General features: G+C 42.0%; 1 long non-coding RNA gene across 1 annotated transcript in view; it reads left to right on the top strand.

Annotated features, from left to right (window-relative positions):
* Positions 1–20,747, top strand: part of LOC140694631 (uncharacterized) — a 39,461-nt gene extending 18,714 nt beyond the window's left edge. Inside the window, exon 3 of the long non-coding RNA XR_012070209.1 lies at positions 20,514–20,747. This is a non-coding gene — a long non-coding RNA (uncharacterized lncRNA). The remainder of the gene's footprint in view (positions 1–20,513) is intronic.
* The last annotated feature ends 264 nt before the right edge of the window (positions 20,748–21,011 follow it).

Below are 21,011 nucleotides of genomic sequence, written 5' to 3'. Positions count from 1 at the left end.
AAGCAGTGTGCAACCTGTTGTCAGTTTGTTGTTTTTCTTATTAAAATGCAGGGGTTTTTAAAAATATGCTCATGAATAGCCCTTTGTCATTTTTACACATAACAAAACTTCCACTAGACTGTGGCTATTTTTTTCCCTCTCTTTTCTTTGCTTTAATGAAGTTCTCACTTTTAAGGATTTTCAGTACAGCAATATGTGGATGCTGATCACACGGTTGAGGCATTTAACTACTGTCTAAACCTCAGTCTTTGCTCTGATTCACTGTCTAGAGCATCTGAACACATCTACTGAACCCCATATACCAATGGATGCTGACAGCCCTAATTAAAAATATGCTTTTTAAGTAAAGCAAAAAATAATAGCTTTGACACTGGAAAAGACAAATCTCAAATTTCCTAGCTGATCTTGCTTTCTGTGATCATTAGCTACATCATGTTTATAGAGCCGACAGGCATATTGAGCTACTGATTTTATTTCATCGGATTTTAGAATGCAGAACACATTTCAGGCCCACTTATAGCACCATATGTGTATCTTTAAGGATATATACATATGATGATGTCTTTATTATAAGTGCCTTATTTTATTTTAAGTTCCAAATGCTGTGAACCTCATTAAGGAAACCTTGGAACTGCAGAACTGAAATTTTTTATACCACCATCATCCCGTAGCATCTCTTTTGCACTTAGATGTTCTGTGGCAGAGTATTTTTCTGCTCCCAAGAAATGATCAATGTTGAAGGGGAAGAAAAAAACCCTCCTCTAATAAATATATTCCAAATCACACACTTATCTGAACAATGGCCACCATTATAGTCCACACCAATCCATCTACTCACACTGACTCAGAGTCCTCAACAGAGACAATCCACCACTGAAGTCAGGGTTCTCAGCACACGTCCTATCCCCTCTCCATTCCTTGTTGATTCTGACCTACTTTTGTCCAACACGTCCTGCCAGGCTCTTCGCTTCCTGACTGCAGTTTTTAATTTTTACCTTTGGGTTCCAGGCTGCGCCTAGTGATTTCCAGAGAAACACCAGACACCTGGCTCATCAGGAGGGGTGGGAAGGATTTCAGGAAGCTGTTACCCTAACTCACTTGCAGATCAGTGAGTGGCTGTTGTGAGCATTCCTTCTAGATCTCTGACATGCCGGCTGCATCCACCCCAGCAAAATAACGTAGCTCCTCCAACTACCTCTGCCTCCATTCATCTGGGTTTCTGCTTTCAGTGACACTCAGATGCTGCTGATGGTCATTATATATATATATATATTTTTTTTAATTGAAGTATAGTCAGTTACAATGTGTCAATTTCTAATGTACAGTACAATGTTCCAGTCATTCATATACACATATATATGTATGAATTCCTTTTCGTATTCTTTTTCATTAAAGGTTATTACAAGATATTAAATATAGTTCCCTGTGCTATACAGAAGAAATTTAGTTTTTTTAGCTATTTTTGTATATAGTAGTTTATATTTGCAAATCTCAATCTCTGATGGGCATTTTTAAAGCCACATCTGGAACCCTTGCTGCAGAAGAGTCTGAGGAATATATTTTCAACCTCATAGCCTTTTGGTTAGAAAGTTGGAATAAAGGCTGAGCTGGCTCACCTAACTTGTCTGCCTTTGTGAGTAAAGAGGTCTGGAGTTTCAAGGCCCAATGAAATGTCCCAGCCCTTCAGTAGCAAACTCTGAAAGCAACCAAAGTGCTCCCATCTACAAGAGCATGACTTGTCCTTAGACACTGCTGGACATAACCACCAATGCTGTCTAAGGCATCGTCTTCATCTGGTGCACACTTTCTTTAGATGTGTAATATCCTGATTAACAAGACAAGCTGGTTTGGATTCCCAAGGTCACAGGCAGCCTTCTGCCTGACTTTGGTGTATATGTGTTCATTGAAGAGTCCTCTCTCAGATCAGCTAGAGCTGCCTAGTGTGTGGTTTGCCAGAGAATGTGGGTGCAGTGCTCCCCACCAGAGTCCTACCAGTTGTTTTATTGCAGGAAGAGAGAGAGCAAAAGAGACAGAACAGGAAGTTCTTGTCCAGCCTCAAGCACAGTCACCCCCGCCCAGGGCTCTTGCTCTGGGACACAAAGAAGTCCAGGTCAGCAGCGATGTGGCCCCGGTGTACTCCAAAACATGGTTTGGTTGTACTGGGATATCTGTGTCTTTCATGGACCCTGCAAAGTTCTCGGCTTTGTGAAATGGGGAACTAAGGAACTCCTACCCATGCCTGTAGCTCCCAGGGTTTGTACCCTTATGGGTTTTGAGGATTTACTGGCAACTCATTCTCTTTCACCAGGTCATTTCTCGGTTACACGGCAGTCCTGTGACTCCCTTATCAGAACTACTCCTTAAGTTCAGGATTTAGTGAAAGGTGCCATTTTACCCTGTAAGTTCATGTTCAGGAAGGGGGAGGAAGACAGCACAGATCAGAATTGCTGTTCTGCTTTTTCTTGTTGTTGTTTTCATAAGCCATCTCCTGTTGTCGAATAGACACTGAGCAAATGAATGACTGTTACACTCCCATTTGATCGATGAGGAAAATGCCACTCAGGGAGAGGAGGCAAATTTCCTGAGGTTCCAAAGACAAAAAGGGATGAGCACAGAATAAGATCTCTGCAAATTTCTTGGCTGTCATTAGCCTTTAGGTCAGTGACAGAGTGCCGTGTGTAGTAGTAAAGTTGTAGCGTGCTTTTAGAAGGGTGCAGATGTTCTTGTTTTTGTTGATACAATCACATTGTTTTGTCTGGGACTCTGAAAAAGAGAAATGGGTTAGAAAATGTTGGCTTCTCATCCTTGGTCCTTCCTCACCCTCACAGATATGGACCCTTCCATCTGTAGCAGGAATAAGACAGCCCCAGCCTTCCCGTCTCATGAGATTAGTACTCATTCATTTCATTCCTGCCCACCTGTAGGTGATAAAGCACAGCATGATTTTCATGTCCTGCTTCATTGATTCTTGTGAAATTAGGTGTTTGAAGATAGAAACTCATGAAAGGAAGATGATTTTTAATATAAAGTGCAGCAGTTTTCTTAGCAGAGAAGGAAATTGAGGATTTTCTTCATTGAAAATCAAGAGAGATTTCAAGAGCATCTGTATTTCTCATGCGTAGATTAAAATGACAAAATTTAGAGGGATTACAGAAACACAAGGAAGATACCAGAAGTGTCTTTAAAGAGCTTTTCTAAGACTGGGCATGTAAAGAGACTGTTATTTGACAGAGACCCTCTCCTCACCCATAGTCCCTCTCCTTAGGTTGGAAAGGGCCAGCGTTTCCCCTGTGTGCAGTCCTGGTGCTTCAAGTGAGTTGTGGCATAGGGCGGTGCCCATGGTGCTGCCTTCAGTTTGTCCATTCTAAGTAACCCCTGGCAGTCAAAGGGCGTGTGTTTTGCAACGGCATGAACCAGCCGCCATGCTCTCCGAGGTGTTTGCTCATCTCAGCTCATCCCGGCTCAGGTGATGGCAGAGCAGATAGTGGTGGCCAGAGGTCAGCCATGAATAGCAGGGAGCAACTGGAGTCAGCTGGGACCCAAGTGGCTAGGAGTTGCAGGTGGAATTCCCAGGACTTCCCACAGCTCATTCATTCAGCTAATAGTTCTCCAGCACCTGTGATGTGCTGGTGCTTCCGTTGTGAACAGAACCAAATCCCTGTCCTCATGAAGGTGACGTTCTAGTGGACATGAGAAATGATACACGCAGAAGCAGACCCAGGTCAGGACACATGAGTGCTGTCTACTTTGAAGTGCACAAGGTGAGATCCTTTGGGAAGGAATGTATGATACAGGAAAATGTGGGGGAGAGGATGGCCGTAGCCCAGGTCTTATTTGGGTCCCTGGGATGCACCTCGTGAAGTGTGGGTCCTTGGTTTGCACAGGAACAAATTCAAGAGAGAGCCACATTTCAGTAAATGTAGATTTATTCGGAAAGATATATACTCCGTAGACAGAGTGGGCTGTTTCAGAAGGCAAGAGAAAGGCCATGAGGCGTGGGGGTTGGGTGCTCCAGTTTAAAGTAAAAGTAGATACACACTCCACAGACAGAGTGTGGGCTGTCTCCCTCAGCAGAGAGAGCAGCCACGAGTTGTGGGGTTGTTAGTTTTTATGCGCTCAGTATCTTCATATGCTAATAAGTGGGAGGAATATTCCAACCGCTTTGGGGAAGGTGTTGGGATTCCCAGAAATTGGGCCACCACTCACCCTTTGACCTTTTATGGTCAGCCTTGAACCTGTCCTGGCACCTGTGGGAGTGCCATTAAGCATCCTGCTGTATTTCGGTGAGTGTGTATTGAAGCTCAAGATCTACTGGGAGTTGACTTTCCCACCGTCTTGTTGCTAATGGCTGTGCCATTGTTTTAATGGCTGTGCCCGGCCACCTTCCCTCCTGTCTCATGAAGGAGCTCTGGACTGATTGCACAGTTGCAGAGCAGGGGACAGAGTGGAAAGAACTTCATAAGTGGATGGTGGAAGGCAGTGTTGGCAGAAGAATTCTCAAGTCAATTACAAAGTAAGGGTTTTCTGTTTGCCGGGGGTACCTGGTGTCACATTAGGGAACTGTGAGCCTTGGGTACTTCAGTGAGTGGGTGGCTCACTGTGTATACTGTGTTGCTTCTTAGGCGGCCCGAGGACAGTTGGCTTATAGGTGACCCATTCATTCAAGCAGGGGTCTCTTTGGGGATTTTCTGCATGTGAGGCTAACATGGGTCACATGGGGGGCAGGACCGGCCAGTCAAAGCTTGGTCCACAGTCACCTAGTGCCCTCAAGGCTTTCATCCCATGGATGCGTCACCTCCCCCTGGATGGGGATAAGGGCACAAGTGGTAGGGCAGCTTCTCAGTGGTGGAGGCATTGCTCTCCAGACCCAACACTCAAGAGCATGGACCCCTGGTGTTGGCCACAGTCTTGGCTAGATCAGGCTGTTGGGTAGCTGAGCTCATGAGATGTGGGTGCCATGCTTCCATTCTCACCAAGAGCTCTACTTTTGAAGGTTCTGGTCAGACAGCCACAAATACTCCCTAGCCCATAAACAAAGAACAGTCTCTTTCACTTGGGAAAGGGCACACAGAAGGAGAACGGATCATCCCGAGAGCAGCAGAGGCCAAATCAGTCCTGCCATCAGGGGTCTGATGGACGAGCCAGCTCAGTTCCTCTTACTAGTTGTTTACTTGGAGTATCTGGGGTATTTCGGTGACCTGCAAGTGTCAGGAAATAGTACACGAGGGCTTTGTATATTTTCTGGTCCGGTGTTAACTCACCCCATTGTAGCTGTCATGCAAGGAAACAAAACTTGGTGGACAACAGGCCAGGGCCTCTGCTCTCTGGTGGAGCCAGGAGATTACGGTGTTAAGTATGACTGCGAGGGCATCATATCTATGTTGAGAGGCCAGATGGCCTTACATAACTCTCATGCTGGATGTCTAAGCTGCAGAGGGAAACTGGATTCCATCCAGCTCTCCAGCCAAGGAGGAGATCAGACTTGACCTCCCCCGCCAACTGTGAGCTCTTTGCCTCCATTCACAGCAGCATCTATAGGAAAAAGCTGGGCTGCCACCTGCATTTCCGTGTAAACATCCGAGCAGCCACAGCAATGGCCTCGTGAGGGTTGGTGTGCCCAAGGAAGCGGTGTGTGGGACGGAGGGAGTAGTGCCGGGATCAGACACCGGGCGGGCAGGCAGGTAGTGACGACATCTGTGCAGCACAGGCGCCATGGAACTGAGCCAAAGGGAGGCGGGTTTTTGAGCAGGGAGCCTGGGCAGTGCCGTGTTGTTCGTAAGAAGATCCTGGGCTCTGGATCCACAAAGACGTTGGCTTGATTCCTGACCCCAACCCTCACCTTGGGCAAATGTTTGAAGCCTTCTGTGCCTCTGTTTCTTGGTGTCCCAATTGGGGACAATGGGAGCAATTACCTCTGAGACTCAGGAGGGACTTTATAGATGTCGTTTCATTACGCTCACAGCAGCCCACGAGCACGGTTCTAGGTCCCCCAGTTTACACGTGGCAGACGGGTAACCTTTTAATCAGTAATCACGCAGCTAAGAATGGTCATAATCAGCATTTGAATTTGATCCCTGTGTCCAGATTATTTCTATTCTCACCCAGTATTACTGGAAAACAAGTAAACTCAGAACAAACACTGCTGGGAAGTGGGTGCTTGAAACATGTTTGTCATTGGGCAGTGCTGAGTTCACGTTCCTCACAGCCCGTCTGAGGCTCCCTACGTCTCCGACTGCCCCTAGTGGGGTCTGCAGGGCTCTGGGCAGCTTCTCCTTGATCTCTACCCCAAGGCTCTCTGCTCTCTAGAGGTTGATACTCAAACCTGACTGCTCAGTAGAGCTAATGTCTAAAAACAAAAAAATGGTTGGGAGGGTACGGCTCAGTGGTAGAGCATGTTCTTAGCATGCAAGAGGTCCTGGGTTCAATTCCCAGTATCTCCATTAAAATAAATAAAGCTAACTACCCCCCCAAAAAAGGAAAGAAGTATTTAAAAAACAATAAACAGTACAAAGGCCCCACTCCAGGCTGGGGCGCACTATGTTTTAAAGGCTCCCAGATGCTTCCCATGTGCAGGAGGGTGAAAGCTACCCCTCTACACCTCTTCTCGTGAGCTTGTCAACTCACACCCATTAGCCTCTTGAAACAGGAAAAGTACTTGTCTCAGCGTAGAACTTTCTCCTGATTTCTAGACTTTTATTTGCCTACTGGACATCTCTCCTGGAGCCTACAGACACCCAGCCAGAACTGAATCAGTTGTCTCCTCTCACGACTTGCTCCTCTTCCTGCCCTTCTTATTTCAGGGGATGGCACTATAATTTAGGACACTGCCAAAGCCAGAAAGCTGGCCGTCATCTTTGACCTCTTCCTGCCCTTCCATCACACCTGTGGCCAATCCGTCCACCTGCTGAAATGTTTTCTTCTCTCTCCTCCTGGCGGGGCCTCAGCAGGCCTTCACATGAATCTGCCAGTAGGTCTCCCTGCCTCTATCTTGTCTCTTTCTAGATCACTTTGCATGTCCCCTCTACCTCGGAGGCACACAGAGTCCTTTGTGATGTGTAGCTGTGATCTCTCCACCTGGTTGCTTCACCTGCCTCCCACACCCTGTACTCACTTCTAGACTATTTGCAGTTCCTGGAAGAGACCTGGCTCTCTTTGGCCTCCCTCCTTTGCATGTGCAGCTCCCCAGGTAGAAATGTCCATAACATTATACCTTCACCTGATCACTTCTAGGGCATCTCAGAACTCACCACAGTGGCTCCCTCCTCTGGGACAGCCCTGACTGCAGTTCTGGCTCTCTGCCCCGAGCACCCTCTGCTGACTGTTATCCAAGCCCCCTTAACACGCCTCCTCAGCCATCATTTCACGATGAGTCCTGTGCACCTAGGAGCTCCCGGAAGCAGGGACTGTGTCTTTTGTCTCTTTATTCTCAGAGCATGGTAGAGACTCAGGTATAACGGTGGAGGGAATAGTGGTTATTCTGGAATTTCTCTAGAGTTGGGGCCTAGGGTTAACAGTCTGGTTGGAAGAAGGGCTTAGGGTATTTACCCTGAAGCCACATTTTCAATTAACATTTCATGTTGTTTTTGTCTACTATTTCAAGTTACAAGTCTTAAAACAGAATGACGATTTCTAAAAATTACTTTACTGAAGATTGAGGAAAATGGCAGTTTTCCATATTTAAGAATATTATCTTAATTTTGTGTGACTGGGGTGGTGGAAAATAGAAATGCAGGGGCTACTAAAGCATTCTCATCCCCTTCCCCACCCTCAGGTCCTTCGGACAGAAGAGACAGAGGGATGTGAGGAGAAGGCTTGGAGGGTGGACCGTGCACTGCTTTTAAATTATGACAGTTACTTCTGCTTTTATTAACTTTCTTTTTTAATGGAGGTACTGGGGCTTGAACCCAGGACCTTGTACATGCTAAGCACGTGCTCTACCACTGAGCTATACCCACTCTTCCCCCTGATATTTGTGTTTTTAGTAGGCATAATATGCTGGTAGCAGGTACTTTAGCATCAGACACAGTAACCTGCCTCTGACCATCACGTTAATACCTTTCCCCTGAGCTAGAGAACTACATAGTCTGTTTTCACAAGTTCAATAAGTTATCTAAATTTTCTTTTTTCTTAAAAAAAGGCATTAACTCATGTTTCTCTTCAGTATCGCCTATAAATAAAATGTGGTTTTGTTAATCATTTACCAAAGTGTTAAGTGTAATAAATATTAAGTACAGATTTCTGAAGCATCAGTTATCACTGGAGATCCACATTCTGCTGTTCTCTCTCTCTGTTCGTCACCTTACTTCTGGAGTTCTGGAAGCGGCGCCAGGCAGAACTTGGGTAAGAATGGGACATGGTTGAGCAGGAAGAACAAGCCCTTCCAGAATAGGAGGCACGGTGACCACACGTGGAGATAGATGAGATTACCCAGGAAATGCGGGCGCTGTTTAGATGCACTTTAGTCTGTTGACTTCTGGACTTGTCAGCCTTGGCTTCATGTTGGAATCACCAGGGGACCTCAAAAAATGTTGGTGCCTGGATTCCATCACTGCAAACTCTGATGGCACTTAGTGGCCTGGGGTGCATTCTGGCATAGGGAAGTTTTTAAAGCTCCTCTGGTTATTCTAATGTGCAGCCAAGGTGAAGGAGCACTGCTTGGAATGGTGGACACAGAAGAGAAGTGTGGTCCTTCATTCATAATAACAGTAAAAATGGGGAAATGAAAAAGACTGGTATAAACGTATAAGAAAAGAGGCATTGATTTTTATCCTTTCAAAACACCAATAAAAAAATGCAAAATAAAAATTAGCTGCTATGGCATGAATGTAGAAGGAAAGACACATTGGTTTTTATAGTTGACTCCCATTTTTTCACATGTGCATTCATTATTGCGGCCTCCTTTTCATCATAGACTAGGTGCCCCTTTGCCTTGAACTAAGTCCCAGTCACTGCTCCCCCTCCCGTTTGGGATGTGCACAAAGCAGCGTGGCTCTCATCCTAAAGTCAGAGAAGGGTAGGAGAAGCAGGGAAACCTTTGTTGATGTGCCATCAGTGTTTGAGCAGTGTTTGAGCTAGGCATTTTCTATAATTGGAAATGTAAATTTATTGCTGCCACTCCTGCTGCAAAATTAAAAAAATAAAACTATACATCTTTGTATTAACATTCCAGAGCTATGAAAAGATGGTTTTTTGAGTCATCTGTATTATTGCTTCTTTCCATCAGCTGAGATAATTTAGAGCTGATGGTACTTGCAGTCAGCAGCAGCAGGACAGTAGGTTGTGAGCATGAATAACACTTGGAAAGAAAATGCTTTTACTAGGAGCATCTGAAAATGTCTCCAACTATAGATTTTATAAATTGAATCACAGATCTACAGAATGTTGGCACTGAAAAGGTCTGGAGGGAGCAGGTCAAACTCCTCTGTTTATAAATGGAAAAAAATGAAGTTCAGCTACCAATAGAAAATGACATTTGTCTTTTACAATGTAATAAGCTTCTAATAATCCCCATTATGAATAGTTCTCATTGTTTACAACTGAAGTTGGGCGTAAAAGCATATGTTGGTAAAAGACTGTACATTCAGAAATGAAAGCTGAAACTTAGACAAAATTAGATGTTCATAATGTTTTTGAGTCCAGAAAAACAAAAACTTATATTGGCAGCATACAAAAAATACTGAAGAAAAGTATTTTGGTCATTTAAACTGCCAATTTTAAATTTAAAATTGCCAACTAATAAGTTTAAATTTTCATTGGAACATGCATGTTGAAAAATTGAAGATGAAGACTCATTTCATTTTATCGTTCTTCCTTATTTAAAAAATTGTTTAATCTTTTTTTAGTTATTTAATTGAAACATTTTACTTTAATTGCGAATGCATGCTCCATTGTTTAGAGCGGCCAGCGTTGTGGTAGTGAGACCTTGGGAATGAAGTTGCCTAAATACATATTTGAACAGAGTAGCTTGCTTCCTGGTAATCTTGGACAACTTAAATTCTCTGTGCCATAGTTTCCGATAAAATAAAATAAGAGAGTTGCTTCCTCATGACTGTGGTAAGGACAGGTCGAATTAATGTTCAGAATCTACTTGAAAGACTTCCAGGCACAGAGGAAGGGCCATGTACTTAGTTACAGCTATTATTATTCTATATCTGGTTTTATAATCCAGGTAAATCTTGAGTCTTACTGATTTCATCTCTAAAAAAAAATCTAATTATAACCTCTAAAAGGAAAACTCTAAAACTTCATAGTTGAAGCTAATTAACGCATAAAATTCAAACAAGAAACACACAGCGGAGACCAGTTAACTGCAGACACCTGTGAAAGTTCCTGTCCTGCACGGACTCTAAGCTGTCACTACAGTCACTTCTGAAATCAAAGGCAAGCTAAGGAATAGAGCTTTAAAACTTGGCCTTGTCAGGTATCCAGACGCCTAAGCTCAGACCGTGGCAGGGAAACAGTTTATTGTTCACATGTGCATTTCCAACAAATACTATTAAAATGAACACTGTATGTATTTTGTTGTGTGTTTTACATCGATAACAGAAAAGAAAAGAAAAAAAAAAGGAAAAAAACCCCATGCAGTTACAAATAAGGAGGCTGTGTCTGAAAATTATTATTTTTTTAAATTATGTTTAGGATTTAGTGACCAGTTAAGAGAAAAATCATTTCATTGGTGTAATCCCTTGATTGACTAAACTTGTTTTTTTAATTAGGAAGAAGAGCGTGTTTCCTTTACCACCTGGGGAAAGTGGGTACCTATAACCCTTTGTGCAAGTGCTCTTTTTCTGGGTAAGAACCTGCCACAGACTTTTTGAAATCTAATGTGAAATGCTGAGAAAACTGAAAATCAAGCTGGGAACTATGTAGTCTCGTAGAGAAAACTTTTACCAGAGAACATCTGAGCCTACACAGGGCGCCACTCTGGAGGTTCCACAGTCTCTTCTGCTCACAGTGCTTCCCCCAATTCTTTTCATCTCATTTGTTAAAATCAGATCAGTGGTTTAGGATTCTCCAGGGTCTGATTAAGAGACCAGATGGAGGTATTAAAAATTCTAAAATTTTCCAATAATAACAACCAAGGTAAAATGTCTAAGAATAGCCTAACAAAAGGATAGTAGGAACTAACAACAAAAATAATAAGAACTACTGAAAGATATAAAAGATGCTTTAATCACATGATTTTAGATTAAAAGATCATATCTCCAAAATATCAGAAGTTATAAAATTGATTTGGGATTTATTGTGAATAAAATCATATTAGTAATATAATAATTAATAAGATAATGAGAGTTTTACTAGTTCAAGAATAGCCAGATTAGAAAATAGGACAGGAAGTCCAGATATGGGCCCTGATATCAATAATAATTTAATATAAGAGATGGAAGGCATGACAAATCAGGGAGATAAATAAAAGATATTCAGTAAATGGAACACTTGTTAGCTACTTGGGGGGAAAAGAAAAGATTGAAATCATACAGTGAACCATATATTGTGATAAAGTCCAGAAACATTTAAAAAAGTTACACAATTAGAAAAAAACTAGAAATAAATATGGATGAATATACAACCTCTAGATGAACAGTAAGTTTCAGAGGAAAATATATAAAGATTTCCATGCATCGGAAGCATCCTAATTTTAAACGAAACACCAGAGGATGTTATTTGTTTCCAAATCTGACAAGGGGCTAATTCCTTCAATACATAGAGAGTTCAGATCACTTCAAAGGTAACATCAAAAAATCTCAGGAGCGTAGAAGGCAGAGAAGATGAACACACATTCACAAAGGAAAAAATAGATGTCACACTCCAATGGTAATTCAGTCAGTGCACATCAAAATGAAGTAGTTTTCCACCTCTTGAGTGACACAGTTCTGTTTATGAGGATGAAGTGCCAGTGATCACCAATCCCATGCCTAGGTTACTGGATATTTTTTGTGAAGTATGGTTGATTTACAATGCTGTGTTAATTTCTGGTGTACTCCTCAAGTCTTCTTAGATAGCAGTCTGGCAGTTCATATCAAGAGTCAAAAATATTCATAGGCTTTAATCCACTCATTCAGCTTTGAAAAACTTTTAATCAGGAAGTATTTCAAAAAGTCAGGGAAATGTCAGTATGGATGCAAGTCACAGACATAGTTTTCTATGTAGATATATATAAAATCTCAGCCAAAATATTCTTCCACCCTTCACATAGTAGAATATTATGCAGCCATGAAAAAGTGTGTCCATGAGAATATTTTATGACATGTCAAAGTGTTGTGCTTATGATAGGCTTGAGAATAAAATTAATATATAAAATGATTTGTAATATACAAACAATGCACAGTTCTGAAGGAATTATGTCTATAGGTAGAAGCATTTTTCTTATTTTAGTGTTTATTCATTTTCAGAGTTGGAGTCGTTTGATAGTAGGTGACAAAATCAATCTCCAATGTGTTTAAACAACAACCAAAGAATGGGGATGCATGGGATTTATTGGTTCCTGTAAATGAAAACCTCAGGTCTGAGGTCTGGCTTCAGTCAAGGAGAGATACTGTAGCCCAGATGATGTCAAGGGCTGGTTTTGTCCTGTCTTCATTCTGTGTCCAAAGATGTCTCAGCATGCTGCTTCTAGGCACTCAGCATCCCAGATCACACATCCATCCAAACCAAGAGAGGTCTCTTTTGCCAGCTTCCTCTCTTGATAGAGGAAGCTTATCATTCACATGGGCACCAGCACGTATCTCCTCACATAATAGTGGCTCTTCCTGGGTTATTTGCCAATTCACAAATCATGTGCGAGGCCAATAGAATGAGGGGTATTATTTGTCTTAAACCAACTGAGATCTACCTCTGGTGCTTCAGAAAGAGTGGGTCAATCGAGCTTAAATCACAGGGCTAAAAACAGAAGGCAGGTTATTTATCCTAAAGCAAATTCTGGGTCCTCTCCTAAGACTGGGGACAGATACAGGACAGCAGTTCTGTCCACTACTGAGTACTTTCAAATTTTCTTTAATGAGCAAATATTAAAGTTATGATCAGAAAAGATGATAAGTAAGAAGAAACTTGAGGAAGGAGAATGGAAAGCTTTCCTGTTTTGTAAGAAATACTGAACCCATTAAGTGCTTGGAAGAAAAATGGAAATGTGTCAAGTTTGTAAAAGTTCTGAAATGAATTAGAATTGATTTCACAGACCATGTAGGAGACAGTGCTATACAGTTAGTGTGTCTTTGGGCTCTTTGAGTATTTCAGTTCTTTCACTTAATAGATGCTTCATTTGGGGCAAATTGCATCATCTCCACATGGCTCTATTTCCTCATTTGTAAAAGAGATATAATATTACATTCCCCACAGAGTGATTGTGAGGATTTAGAAAAATAGATGTGTGCTGAAGCAATAGTAAGCATTTAAGGAATCTTAACTATTATGATTACTTAATACATAATTAAAAAATTATTATGCAGACTTTTTAAAAATGCATACTATTTAAATGGCCTATATGTGCTGTACAAGAGAGGAAGGCTTAATATACCTTCTATAATACATTTTTCTCAGCCTTAACTAATTTTCACATTTAATCACACACACACCAAAAAGTTATTCCTTCCACAAGCATGAAGCCTTAACTGTGAAGAAAAGGATGATGAAAGAGAGTAGAGGAGGAAATAAAATGCTTTCTCTAGAAACTTATGGCTTAAAAACTAAGAAAAACACCTTTTTAAGACTTTGGTCACCATATTCATAGCTAATACTTAGGTAGAGTTTTTCACATGCCTGTGGTTAATGTTCTAATTGTTTTCACAATTAGTAAATCATTGACTCATCACAATAGTCCTATAAATTGCTATTATTATCCCCCCATTATATGGGTGAGGAGATTGAAGCCCCTAGAGGTTAAGAAATTTGCACAAGGCCCCACGGCTAGCATCAGAGCTGGGATCCAGATCAGGAGTTTGGCTCCAGGAGAGGCTTGTAAACACTCCCTTTGCTCTCCCCTGCAGGTGCAAGCCAGCTTCCTGCTATTACTGTAAGTAACATGATGTGGTTCACTTAGTCTTGAAATTCACATTCTTTGTAGCTTTCTCTGGGGCAGCCATCAGGAGCAGCCAGGGACACTGAGTACATGCTTCTGGACTATGACCAAGAAGGTAGATGGAAGGAAAACAGTTTAAAAATGGGATCTTTAATGTGCATTCTTCAGTGGCCAGAAAATAACCTGCCTAGTGAGGAACTGAAACCCTATCAGCCACGTGAAAATTATGCTTCCGACACCCCCGTTGCCCTTGGGTCCACACAGTCAGAACTACAACGGATCAGGGACATGAATCTTGTGCAAATGCAGGGAGTAGGAGTACCTGCCATTTTAAGATCTCAAGGAGTATGAGAAGCATGTGAAGCTTTCATCAGCAGAGACCTGCTGTCACTTCCACTATTTCCCTCAGGGCATGTCCGCAGCTTCACTGGTCCTATTCAGAATGAAGACGACAGCTAGCACCTGCTGACCCCTGAATCAGTGATAGGTTCTCCCTTGGAAGGAAGCATATCCCCTTCATTGGTTACAACTAGTTCATAACCTAAGTACTTCTATAGATGTAGAAGGGATACTTTCATTGGTTCTGCTATCACAGACTTGTCTCCAAAAGAACATGCCACCAGTTACTCCATTTTCACCCATTTAAAGATATACTTAACAGGCTTCCTTCTTTAGTGCAGTTTTAGGTTTACAGAAATAGTCACAGAAATTGGAGTTCCCATATATTCCCTATGCCCTGCACACAGCTGCTCCTGCTGTCAGCATGTTACATTAGTGGATGCACTCATTCTTTTTGACATCCTTCATTCCTCCTCCCCTAAAGTTTAACATGCCTGATATTCACGTCTCTTGTGGCATTTACGTGCGATTTACATCACTTCTCACGTTTATGTGAGGTTTACAGCACATGCATGTTGTCTGTTTAAGCGTGGGGTGGGGCAAGTTTTCTGTGTAAAAATACGATCATTAGTGAGTCTCATGCTGCTGGGTTTTTGGGTTGTCAGGTCCTGTTGACCATTGCTTGAGTTATTGGGATCATTGTCTATGGACTTTCAGTGTTCATTGTATTTTCTGCAAAACTTCCCAAGAACCTGAATGGAAGAGACCCAATCCAGAAGTACCTGACTGTGCAGGTGGGCCACGCCCATCACTGCTTCCCTCATCAGTTTTATCATCATCGTGACCCTGAACGCCATACATGAGAAACCGGCAATCATGATGACGGACTCTGGTAAGCTCCTCCTGCAGCTGAGGTCATTTCTACACCAGTTTTAGAACCAGGTCAAAACAGAGACTGTGTCTCTTAGGCACTTCAATTCCAGTACATTACAGTCTTTAGAAAACTTCAAGTGTAAACGTATTTTCTCTAGCCTATGTGAGAAGTGAATTAGCTCCAGCTTTGCATTAGTGAAAGGGACAAAGGAAGCATTAGAATGTCCAAGCTCTGTGTAAACAGGTCAGTGCTTAATAATAATTTCAATTACATTAGATCATGTACCCTATTGTTGAAAGTAAATAGTCTCTGTATTGCAAATAAGTGGAAGATGGTCGTGGTTCCAGTGGCACACTTGCTTGTGTGTTACAGAGAGGACAAGTAATCACAGTGTTATATGTCTTCCCCCCATGCTTTTCTTGTTAGTGTAGCTCCATTCTCATCAGCTGTGGCTTCTTTAATAAATGTTTCTTCTCTCTGGCTTGTATCCCAGCCAGCGGCTTAGCGGCCCAAGTTAAGTGCTTCCCACACGCTGCATGTGGCTGGGTGGTTCTCCCAGTGGTCTGCTCAGTGGTCATCTTCTGAAAACACTAAGACCAATTCAAATTCAGAACTAGGAGGATGACCCGTTTTATGTTCCCCAAATGCTTCTAGCAAGTTGCCCCGTGCTTTGTTTGTTTTCTTCAATAGTCCTACCTTACTGCCGTTCAGGGAGACAAGAGAATATCAATTAGCAGGATGTATAGAAGTAGCTTTCTGTCAACTTACACCTGACAGAGGACAGTTCTTGCCCATTGGATACAGTTGTGCTTATAAATTTTAAGGAACGGGTGACTTTTTTTTTTTTTGCCTTGTGGGATATTACGTTCATAATGGGATAAACTCTTACCACAGTGTGTACACTTGGAATTAGCATAGTAGCTATGTTAAGGAATTCAAAACAGCTTAAATGAAAACACTGAATTGTGTGTGTGTATATATATATATACACATATTTGGCATGTTAACTCATGTGTCCGTGGCTTTGATTAGGATCTAAAAGCCATTCACAGTTTTACAGACTATACTTTTCTTTATTCTAACTGCAGAGTTCCCAAGGACCAGACTGACTATGAGAACAACCTAGCCATGAAGGTGTTCTTGTTCCAGTTTGTCAACTACTTCTCCTCGTGTTTCTACATCACATTCTTTAAGGGCAGATTTGTGACTTATCCAGGAGATCTGGTGTATTGGCTGTGAAAATACAGAAATGAAGACATGTGAATACAGCTTTGTGTTCTGACAGTCGAAGCTGTTTCAGATTTTCTCTTAGTTTCCCAATGAAGAGTGTCTTTACTCTCTGTTCCTTAGATTTTTTTAGGCATAAAATAATGACTTTATTTCATGTTAGAGCTATCTAAAATTTAAATGAGATTTTCTTTCTAATATTCCAGTGTCACCCAGGTGGCTGTCTCCTTGAACTGATGACACAGCTGACAATAATCATGGGAGGACAGTCAATCTGGAATAACGTACAAGAGGTGTTACTTCCTTGAGGACTAAGTCATGTGATCTTTGTGTGAGAACAGCCCACCCATCCAAGTCATTTTCCTGCATGCCCATCTCTAGAACAGGGGAGACTCTCTGCTTATTAAAGCTCTCCAGATAAGATGATCCAGCCAAAAGTGTAAACGTACCTTCTGATTAATAATTATGCTTAAATACCTTCTTTTTTAGGTTTAACTTAAATCCTCATGTGCTATAGTTTCTGCTTATTAGCCCATCACTGGGGACTGACTGATCAGAGCCCTTTGAGAGATGGCTCTTCTTGGGACCGTGAACTAAGTTTTCCCACAACTTCCTGCAACTTTCTCCTCCTTTTATACATGCATTTAAAAATCCATAACACGAATTTGTTGAGTGTCTAGTATGTGCTAGTCAGTGTATTAAATGTTGTACATATATGTGTGTGTGTGTGTGTGTGTGTACAATTTAATCACCCAAACAATCCTTATTCTTGTCTTCCTTTTGCAAATGAAGATCCTGTGGCTTAAAGAGGGTAAATGATTTGCCCAAGCTCTCATTGCCAATAAGAGACAACTGTGGGACTCGGATGTAAGACCCTATCTCACGGAATCCATGTTCTTCTAAGAACAGAGACTCTCTTGTGGTCTTAAGGCACAATGTTACATAATGTTTTAAGAAATACTTGTCTAAAATAATAACTACAGAGGTTTTGACTTACTGTTCTCTTCCTAAAAATGAGAAAAGCAGATGTTAGCAAAGGTCACACTGTCCTTTTGTTGTTCACATAAGCCCAATCCCATATCAAAGTGGACAGTCCAGTGTTATCTGCAATTTCTGAACATTTCAAGGAGCTTACTGTATTCGCTTTCTGTTGATGTTGCAACAAGTATCCCCAAACGTCATGGTAGTAGGAAGAAAAAAGAAAAAGTCCCCACTAAACAACACAAATTTAACCTTGTAGTGTTCTTGAACGCAGAAGCCTGCTGAAGTCAAAGTATTGGCACGGCTGTTTGTGAAGGCCTCAGGGGAACCTGTGTCTTTGACTTTTCTGGCTTCCAGAGGCCACCTGTGTCTCTTGGCCTGTGACCTCTTTTCTCTCTCTCAAGGTCAGCATGGTTGTGTGCCTCTGACTCTGATCCTGTGGTCACATCTCCTCTCCTCTCGCCCCTCTTCTGCCTCCCTCTTCCTCCCATAACGACCCTGGTGATTACACTGGGCTCACCTCTATAATCCAGCTCGTCTATCTTAGAGTCAGCTGGTTAGCAACCTTAAGTGCATCTGCAAACATAGGCCCCCTTTGCCAGGGAATCTGACCTCTTCCTATGTTCTGGGGATAAGGACATTGACATATTGGGGGGGAACGTTTTTCTGCCTACCACACTAATCTTTTTAAGATAATTTCTGGCTTTGCGTTTCTGTTCTCATGAAACTGTTATTCTCTCTTCTGTCTTGCCTTCCACACCAGCATTCTGCTCCTGCCCAACCTAACTGCAGAGCTCACCCCTCTCTGTGGTGTCCCCCAAAACCACTTACACAAGCAGGTCTTACTGTTGTTTGGAGCATGGAGGAGAAACTCAAACAACTTGAATTTTGAAATAAAAAACCTCCATCATTTTAAAGTCTTCCATGTTACTATAAAAAATTTTATTTTTTTAACTTCATTTTTTAATTTTTAAACTATTTTAAACTTTGTAATTTTTTTAAACTTTACTTTTTTTCTTATCATCCTTCATTGTAGGCTCCAGAAACCTGCTCTTCTGCCCACCGCATCCAAGTTCCCTTTCATTGTTTCTCCTCCCTTTCCTAACCTTCCTTCTCTCTCCCTTATTACCAAGTTTCTGTCCATTCTGTTTATAGGGCAGTTAAATTATTTTTTCTTTCTTTCTTTCTTTCTTTCTTTCTTTCTTTCTGTTTTTGCAGAGTGAACACCTTTGGGTGTCAGTGCGTCCTGCCACATTTCTTCACAAGGGCTTCATCTTTCAGCTTCAGTGTGGATTACTGGGGTCTGTCCCTAAACAAAGGCATTTCCCTTGTCCCCCAGCTCACCACGCCCCTCAAGAAAAAGATTCTGATCTCCGCTGTGAAATGAATCTTTTTTTCCATCCTGTGCAGTAGACAACTCTTACCCTGAGCTCACATTCAGATATTTCCAGAGGAGTAAAAGTAGCTCGTGTGCAAATAATACTACTTTTCTCTGTGAAAAGAAATAGATCAGATAGAGGAAACACTTAACTCAGATTACGCAAAAGCATTTCCTGAAGGAAATAGGTTAAATATTTAACAGTAAATTTTGTTGAATCTGGTTATCAGTGAGCTACTTTTACCAATCAAGAAGGATATATTTCCTAAATTGGTACTGAGAAATTCATGTGGAATGAAACTTGCTCACATGAACTAGTTTAAAGTAAAGGATGCATTATAGTATCTGTGGTCTGTTTATACCTTCGCTTAAGTAAGCACATTGTTGTAGGTTCCAGTGAGCTGAACTTTGCCTCCATGTATTTCTACTATGGGCTAAAATATTTAGGGAATCTATTTTGAATTATGTTCCCCTTGTTTGAAAACCAGGAATGCTGAATGGTAGCCAAGTCCGAGGGTGGCTTGTGTTTTCCTCAGTGCCTCTTCTCTTTGTATAAGGTGCCAGTTTCCTTCTTAATTTTCCATGTAAAATCCTAACATACCAAAGATCTAACAATTACTCGTGCTGCACCAAAACTATACCCATCCTCAAAAATACATAGGAAGGGAAAAGAAAACTTATCAAAGCTAGGGACTATTTTCATGCTATTTAAATATGTCTAAAGGAACATAATGAAATGAATTTCACCATATCTCACCTGCCTCCACCCCCCCAATCCCATGTGGGATTCTTGAGTAGGATTCTTGGAGCAGTGATGCCGTGATCCAGGCTCCCTCTGGGGTCCCCCCAGCACTTGATCGGCACGTGGTATAAAGTAGGTCTCAGTCCGAGCCAGCTGAGTGAGTGAGTGACTCACAGGCATCGAATGCGTAACATCAGTGAATTAACAGCATTCTCTGTAGGACTCAGAGAATAAGCTGAGTGCCCTGTGGCCTTCCCAACCTCACATACTATTTTGATGTTGGGGTCATTTCTGGGAATGTTATTCTGTACTTGACAAAAGGCTAGTAAAATTCCAGGGTTAAGCAACTTGCCCTAGGGAGATTTTATGATAAAATATTAAGAAAAATAGTTAAATGTCCAAAATGACACAGCATTGTCCTTTGGTGTTTAGATAATGTATGGCTGTAATTTTCTTACTTTATATGTTTTCTACATTTTCCACCGTGTGTATGCACTACTATATAATAAGAAAAAGCAAATGTTTAAAAGAGAAAATCTCTCTTCTCCGGATATGATTTGATTAGAGGGTGAGTCAGATACATTTAATAAGAGAATCTTAAATACATGTGTCCATAACTCACTCTTGAAATTCAGGAACAGGAAACTCAGGAATGAAATAGATTAAGAGAATCAAAGATACTTGTATTCAAGATTAGCAAGTAGGAGTGTCCTCAACAGAAATGGTTATAATCTATAATTCAGGGATTATATGTGATACTGAAGGTACAAAGACAACATGAAGTAGAAAATGCCACGTGGCAAGCACTGAGTAAAGGGCAATTTACTATGATTATGCCAATATGTTTGGTCAATTCCCAAGCAAATGATTGTGTAACCCCTGTTAGAGGGAGAAAGCTTCCAGCCTTGGCTGGAGAGGGGGAAGGATTCACTGTCTGTATTTTTCAAAATGTCTACAGGTGCTTCTCCTGTGCAAATTGATATCCCTGCACGAGAACCATAACCCAACAGAAAACCCAAAAGACCGAGGACAATGATGGGTAGACGACAGCCCAAACTTTTCTGCCACAGATGAGTGGTTCCACTGAGGAAGACTGAGCAAGAGGCTCAGATTCTTAGCTAAGGACAAGCATGTCGGGACTTCTAATACGACCTAATGCCATCGATGGGGGAGGGCAGTTCAGCACAAGAAGGGAGCGCCAGGTGAGTTAACATGGAAGTTTCATCCCGAATCCAAACCGTAATGGATTTGGGTCCCGGAGGGTTAAAGCCCTGCTTCCCTGGGGCATGGACCGGATTCCACAAGAGGCTGAGACAGGAAGTATGAGGCAGAGAAAAACTCCCCCAGGAGACTCCCGTGTCTGGGTGCCAGGAAGGGTGATGGACGAGCGTGGTCTCAGCGCCACCCGCACCGCAGGGGCCCGAGGGGCTGTGGAGCTGCGCGCTCCCGGCCGAAC

This window comes from Vicugna pacos, unplaced genomic scaffold (assembly GCF_048564905.1).
Source record: "Vicugna pacos unplaced genomic scaffold, VicPac4 scaffold_67, whole genome shotgun sequence".
In the NCBI taxonomy this organism is placed as follows: Eukaryota; Metazoa; Chordata; class Mammalia; order Artiodactyla; family Camelidae; genus Vicugna; species Vicugna pacos.
This window is presented reverse-complemented; position numbering and strand designations above follow the sequence as displayed.